The following is a 7,035-nucleotide window of genomic DNA, read 5'->3' as shown; positions in this document are numbered from 1 at the left end:
GGTCCCATTTAAATTGCTTTCCACTTTTGCAATGCCATGCACGTGCAACTCAATTGGAGAATTGAAATTCAATGCAAATTGCTCTTGGCTCTTAACTCTGTCACGGCTTCAACTAATATTCTCCCAAATTGTTATTCTTTTTGCACTTTTTATTTCCAATCTCCAATTAATTCCCTATGCAATAAAATAATTCAATTAATTAAAAATAACAAATAAAAATAACTAGTGATTAGATAATAAACGGTAAAATATGTATATAAATTATGCTCATCACCTTGACAACAAGCCGTGCCTCTAATGCTATACGCATTTGGAACAGCTCAACACAAGAGTATTATTTATAGCGAGAATTTACTCAGAAGTGATGGTTCAAATACGATGCAGAGTCCCAAAGCAATACTTTTACAATTGATGTACAATAAAATAATACATTAATATAATGATCTAAAACCTTGATAGCTCAGGAAAATTCAGTTGAGGAGAGGTAAAGGCCCAATGATTTGATTTCCTAAATCAGAAAGGATTTCTTATTCCTCATTGGATTTGGTAAAAAAATACTCTCTCCTATTCGCTATAAAATCCAGCTCTCTCCATTTCTCTCTTGATTCAACTTATAACAATTTCACAACAGTTAAATGAGAATAAATGGCTTCTCAGGAAAAAAAAAAAAAGAGAAGAACAAATTATTTTCCAGACACCGCGCATAAAGGTGATGTTGGAGTTGGCAAAGGAAAATATTATTCACTAAATGTTCCACTTCAAGACGGGATCAATGATGAGTTTGTTCCAATTGTGAGAGAAGTTATGCAAGTGTACAAGCCTGGTGCCGTTGTGTTACAATGCGGTGCTGATTCTTTGGGTGGAGATAGACTAGGTTGCTTTAATCTTTCAATTAAAGGCCATGCTGAATGTGTAAGGTACATGAGATCTTTCAATGTGCCGCTATTGATGTTGGGTGGTGGTGGCTATACGATTCGGAATGTTGCACGGTGCTGGTGCTATTAGACCGGTGTGGCGCTATTAAGATAATAGAATTAGTTAAGATGGTTTAGTTAGTTAAGCTTAGTTAATTTGATTAAACAAGTTTGTTATGACTGCTGACTTGGCAGCTGAGCTGGAGGAAGGTTGTTATGTTGTTAGTTCAAACTCAAGCAACATGTAGAAGATTCGAGATACTTGTATAAATACATTCTTGTAAACCGTTCGAATTAATTCAATGATTCAGATTCATTTTCTCTTGTTATTTTCCTTCTGTTTCTCTGTAACTTTCTTAGAAACCAAACAAATAGTTTACAATCTAACATGGTATCAGAGCCTCACTAAAAACAAAAATGGTGTCTCTAAGCTCAAATCCAAACGCAGTAACCTCTGTTTCTTCATTTACTTTCACTTCTCCTATTAAGCTTGATCAATCGAACTACACAATCTGGAAATCTCATATTCTCTCTTCAGTACGTGCAAATGGTCTTGAAGATCATCTTGATAGCTCCAAATCATGTCCAGATCAATTTCTTCAAAGTGAATATGAAAACTCTGAAGTTGAAACTCAAACAAATCCAGCGTTCACTACTTGGAAAAGGAAGGATCAAATGCTGCTGAGCTGGATGCTGTCTTCCATAAATCTCGAGATTCTCAGTCTTGTGGTAAACTCTAAAACTTCACTTGAACTCTGGACTAGTCTCGAGCAACAATTTGGATTTGAAACTTTTGCTAAAAAGGTTCATCTCAAGATGATGCTTAATAATCTTAGAAAAGGTTCAATGTCAATGACTGAATTCTTTGGAAAGCTGAAAACAATAACTGATGATTTAGCAATTGCTGGAAGCCCTGTTAGCTCTCTGGATTTTATTACACATCTGATCTCTGGGCTAGGCCAACCATACTATCCAGTGGTTGTGTATATTGAAGCAAATCTTGCAAAAATGACTGTTAATGAAGCTTACTCCATGCTTTTGACTCATGAAGCTAGATTAGAAGCACATCAGTCAAGTGCTAGCAAGGAAACTAAATTGAACTATGCGGCCAATGTTGCTCAAACTGGAACCAATACTAAATTTGGAGGACAAAATAATGCTAACTGGATTAAGAATGTCAATAATAATAATGGTGGCAGAGGAGCTTTTGGTAGAGGCTTTCCACAAGGCCGAGGAAGAGGAAATTGGAATGATGTTTGGAATAATAATGCACAATCTGGAAATTATCAAGGCAGAGGTGGATATGGTGTTAACAATGCCAATAACTTTAGTGCTAATAATGGAAATTTTGGTGGCTTCACTAATGGAAAAGGTGCTTTAGATCCAAATGGAGCTGCTGTAATCTATCAAATATGCTTTAAGCCAAAGCATACTGCAGCTGAATGCATGAACAGGTTCAACAAAGAATTTGTGCCTTATTATAATCTATATTAAGGCTATAATTCATATCAGAATCTTGGACCAAGAGCTTTCTATCCAAATTCAGCACCAAGAGCTGCTTTCTTGGCAACTTCTGAAGGTGACATGGCTGATCAAGGCTGGTATTTTGACAGTGGGGCAACACATCATCTCACCAACAATTTGCAGAACTTGAATCTTGGAAGGGAATATTCAGGTAATCAGTTACTGCATGTTGGTAATGGCCAAGGTTTGAATATTACACACATTGGATATACTTGTCTTCCCACTTCCTGTGATTCCTTTATGCATTTACAAGATATCTTGTGTGTGCCTCATCTCACTAAAAATCTCATAAGCATTTCCAAATTACTTGAAGATACCAATTTAATCATTGAGTTTGTTGCCAATATGTGTTTTATTAAGGACAAGAAGAAGGGAGTGCATCTGGCTCAAGGGATTGGTAGAGGAGGACTGTATAAGTTGCTGTCTAAGGATGACTTTCTCTCCAGTTCATGTGTCACCAATCATAATCCTAGTTCTATGCTTTCTGTTTTTAACCAGTCAGTTTGTAAATTTTCTGGATTGTCTTTGAATAAAGATTGTACTCAAATAAGTAATCCTCGGAGTCATTTGAACACTGTTAACCCAGTGATGTTTGCTAATGTGTTACACCAAAGATTTGGTCATCCTATTAAACATGCATTGAAAAGCATATTATCTTCCCTTGCACTTCATTATCCTACATGTGTTCTTGATTTTTGTGATGCTTTTCTCTTCTCAGACCCTATAATAAACATAAACTCAATTTTCATACACAAAAATGCCTAATGATTGGCTATAGTCCTATACACAAGGGATATAAATGCCCAGATTCCACTGGTAAAACATACATTGCTAGACATGTTTAGTTCAATGAATCAGAATTTCCTTATTCTGAACTCTTTCCTACAAAGTCTGATTCACAAATATCCTTTGTCCAACCAAGTCAAGTTTCCTTTTCAAATATTCCAATTACAGAAGTCATTCAAGACAGCAACAATGCACAATCCTCTGTTATTCCCTCATCTCCAGATGCAGGACCTGATTCAAGTCATTCCCACACACCTTCAGCACATCCATCTCCAAGACATTCATCTCAAAATTCATTACCACACATCCAAGATCATCAGCCAGTACAAACATCTCCAGTTCAGAATATTCATCTCATGACTACCAGATCAAAAGCTGGTGTGTTTAAGCCCAAGATATATTTAACAGTAGCTCAAGAAATTGAAACTTCATCTGTTAAAGCAGCTCTAGCAGACCCCAAATGGAAACAGGCTATGCAAGAAGAATTTGATGCACTACAAAAGAATAAAACCTGGGTTCTTATTCCTCCAGAAACAGCCGGGAAGATTGTTGGAAACAAATGGGTATTCAGAATTAAACATAACCCTGATGGCAGCATATCAAAATATAAAGTGAGATTAGTTGTAAAGGGGTTTCATCAGACACAAGGTGTGGATTTTTTTGAAAATTTTAGTCCAATTGTAAAGCCCTGCACAATCAGAATAATCTAGAGTCTTGCTGTCATGAATCACTGGAGAATTAGGCAGCTAGATGTCAATAATGCCTTCTTTAATGGCATTCTTACAGAAGATGTTTTTATGCATCAACCTGAGGGTTTTGTTCATCCTCAGTTTCCAACTCATGTCTGCAAACTTACCAAGGCACTTTATGGACTCAAACAGGCACCAAGAGCCTGGTATGACAGGTTGAAAGCTTCCTTAATTCAATAGAGTTTTGTGACATCCAAATCGGATACCTCATTGTTTATTCATCATGTGGTAGAGGAAATTATTGTAGCACTAATCTATATAGATGATATCTTGATCACTGGCTCAAATTCTCATTTGGTAGAGAAGGTTATACATCAGTTGGGTGCAAAGTTTGCCTTGAAAGATCTTGGGGAATTCAATTACTTTCTTGGTCTTGAGGTAACTCCAACTGTTGATGGTTTGCACCTATCACAAACTAAGTACATTGGTGATCTGCTCAAGAAAGCCCAAATGGTGAACTGCAAGGGTTGTCCAACGCCAATGAGCTCAACAGAAAAGTTAGTCAAAGACAAGGGTGCAGTTTTTTAGAATCCCTCTTTATATAGAAGTCTGGTTGGCTCATTACAATATGTTACACTAACAAGGCCTGAAATTGCCTTTACAGTGAATAAACTCAGCCAATATCTTTCTAATCCATCAGTACTTAATTGGCAAGCTTGCAAAAGGGTGCTGAGGTATCTACAGTATACAATAGATTATGGTTTGCAATTTTACTCATCAGGATAACTTAATCTTATAGCTTTCTCAGATGCTGATTGGGGATCTGATCTGGATGATAGGAAGTCAGTAGGGGGATATTGTGTTTACTTAGGCAACAACTTGGTATTATGGTCTTCTAAGAAACAACATATAGTATCTAAAAGCACAGTTGAATCCGATACAGAGCTTTGGTTTTAACAACAGCTGAGGTATTGTGGATCACTTATCTTTTCAAAGAATTGAAAGTGTCTTTGCTGCAGTCTCCAGTTCTCTACTGTGATAACAAAAGTGCAGAAGCCCTTGCTAACAATCCTAAGTATCATTCTAAAACTAAACACATTGAACTTGATCTACATTTCATTCGAGAGCATGTATCTAGAATGGAACTACAGATTAATCATGTTCCAAGTTGTGATCAGGTAGCAGATATTCTTACTAAACCATTATCATTTGATCAATTTCATTATCTACGGTCCAAGCTCAATGTTCTTCCCAGATCTTGAGCTTGAGAGGGGCTGTTAAGATAATAGAATTAGTTAAGATGGTTTAGTTAGTTAAGCTTAGTTAATTTGATTAAGCAAGTTTGTTATGACTGCTGACTTGGCAGCTGAGCTGGAGGAAGGTTGTTATGCTGTTAGCTCAAACTCAAGCAGCATGTAGAAGATTCGAGATACTTGTATAAATACATTCTTGTAAACCGTTCGAATTAATTCAATGATTCAGATTCATTTTCTCTTGTTATTTTCCTTCTGTTTCTCTATGTAACTTTCTTAGAAACCAAACAAATAGTTTACAATTTAATAGGCGCTTGGGGTGGAGCTTCAAGACGAGACGCCGACACATTAATATTTGCTATATTATGGTCCTGAGTATACACTTCATGTGCCTCCAATCAGTAATATGAAGAACAAAATCAAGCATAGGCACTGGGATGAAACAAGAGCTCATCTCCTCGGTAATCTATCAAGGTTGCAGAATGCACCAAGTGTCCTGTTTCAAGAGACCACTTGATACAGAGTTTCAAGAAGAGAATCATGAAGATGATGGAAATGGAAGATGGGATTCTGATGACGTGGATGCAGACTCTGGACCGGAGTGCTAAGAACAGATTCTTTTCATGGTCTTATTAGGAGGATTGTAAAGCATTTGTGCGATTGATTCTGAAGGGCAACGATGTATGTGCATTAATTTAAGAGAATGATATAGTCAAACTTTTGTACAAACTTATCTTGTTCAAATTGATGTGGCATGATAAAATTGGTTGAATTAAATATCTTTTTGGACCACATGATTTATTTTCATTATTTTGTATTTTCATTCAACCAATGAGTTAATGCCACATCAGTTTGTACAAAATAAATTTGTACAAGAGTTTGTGGCTGTATCATCACTCTTAATTTAATTTAAGATTCACACTTCCAATGCTGATGATAATTAAGTTAAATTCTTGTCAAATATTTGTGTGTTTGAAATTTCAATTATAAGTTTATTCCAATTTTTATTCTTAGGCTATAAGGACAATGGCTTTGAGATTCTGTCTGTTATACCTCAAAATAGCATTTGAACTTATTGTCTAGCACTACTAGGAAACTTTAGTAACTTTTAACATTCATTTTTCGAAATTCTCTATTGATATGTATAGTGCTCTTAGCTATTTTTGTAATTCATGAACTAGTTTTCTTCTTACTAACTGCAATCACTCGTTCACAACAAAATTATAATGTTGTAGGCCCCGATTTTCATATTTAGTAACGTGACAAGTTTTTGGAGGTGACTCACTGTCCATTCTAATTAGACTTATCTAGGTTATTTACCCTTATTCTCTCTCTACTTTCATTTTTTTCCCTTCTAATTTTATTTTATTTGGTTAGTGCAGATTCTGACCTGAAACGAGAGGAAACAGAACAGCTTGTATTGCAGCTTATAATAGATCGTGCATTGGTGAGGACCCTTTAGCCCTGTTACATTTTTGTTAACTCGTTGCTTATAATAGATCGTTTTATAGTGAGAATCAGACCCTTTGGTCCTCCAACCGTTTCTATCAACTCACTTGTGCAGGTGTGCAGAGTGAAGAAACAGCCATAAATCATTCTACAAATTTAGTTTGTACAAATTGATTTGACATTAATTCATTGATTTACAAGGAAGATGCCACGTTACAAATTTTGGTCATCAGATTTCTAGGATTAGATTTCGTGCACATTCATTTTTGGTATTGTTTCAAGTCTAAATACTATCCTAGATTGAAAATCTATTTGTAGTGATGACAACGAAGTGTGATTTGTGAAGAAGAATCAGAAAGTTCCTGTCTTGCCATTCATTGGAAGGTACTAATAGTCATCGACGGTTACTTTGTCGCAGAG

The 7,035-nt window shown here is 35.9% G+C and overlaps 1 pseudogene; it reads left to right on the top strand.

Annotated features, from left to right (window-relative positions):
- The first annotated feature begins 645 nt into the window (after positions 1 to 645).
- LOC112098102 lies at positions 646 to 5,774 on the top strand (annotated as a pseudogene).
- Positions 5,775 to 7,035: the final 1,261 nt, after the last annotated feature.

The sequence above is a fragment of the Citrus clementina genome, unplaced genomic scaffold (genome assembly GCF_000493195.1).
Source record: "Citrus clementina cultivar Clemenules unplaced genomic scaffold, Citrus_clementina_v1.0 scaffold_5, whole genome shotgun sequence".
Classification (NCBI taxonomy): Eukaryota; Viridiplantae; Streptophyta; class Magnoliopsida; order Sapindales; family Rutaceae; genus Citrus; species Citrus x clementina.
The sequence above is the reverse complement of the archived record's forward strand: the minus strand, read 5'-3'. Positions and strand labels throughout refer to the sequence as shown.